Consider the following 576-nt stretch of genomic DNA (forward strand, 5'->3'; position numbering starts at 1 on the left):
ACAGGAGATCAATCAATTTTAATATCTGTAAAGTGAACAAATAAAGCATCTATGCCTCTGTATGGGTGAAATGAAATATATGAAGGTGCATAAACCATTCTAAGTGAATCTGCCGGGTGGAGCAAAACACAGACCAAAAGCCTCCTTTGCTGACAAGTGCTTAGGCAGAATTTTGATTGCTGCTCCTTGTGTCCCATGAAAATCTTGTTTTCAATCACCCAAGTAGGCAGTGAACGTGAAACAATGTTCTCAGAAACCAAGCCAGCTTGTTGGTAAAGCGCTTGCTATGTGATCCAGTTAGTTTTCCATCGTTGTGGTAAAATACCATGATCAGAAGCAAGTTGGAAAGAAAAGTTTGTTTCAGCTTTCAGTTAGAGTAGATTCAATAATCCACACTTTTATCCTATTGTATCTATTCCCTCCCCCTTTTTTCTTTCAAAACAAGAACCTTGAATCCAATCTCCTTTTTTTTTCCCCTGACCATTACCAGTAATAACTTGTAGCCAACACATTAAACAAAGACAAACATTCAAAATCCATTTTATGGATTCAAATTTTGTGATTAATATAGTTTCT

The sequence above is a fragment of the Alexandromys fortis genome, unplaced genomic scaffold, assembly GCF_014885135.2.
Source record: "Alexandromys fortis isolate MF-2015 unplaced genomic scaffold, M_Fortis_MF-2015_v1.1 scaffold_571, whole genome shotgun sequence".
NCBI classification, from domain to species: Eukaryota; Metazoa; Chordata; class Mammalia; order Rodentia; family Cricetidae; genus Alexandromys; species Alexandromys fortis.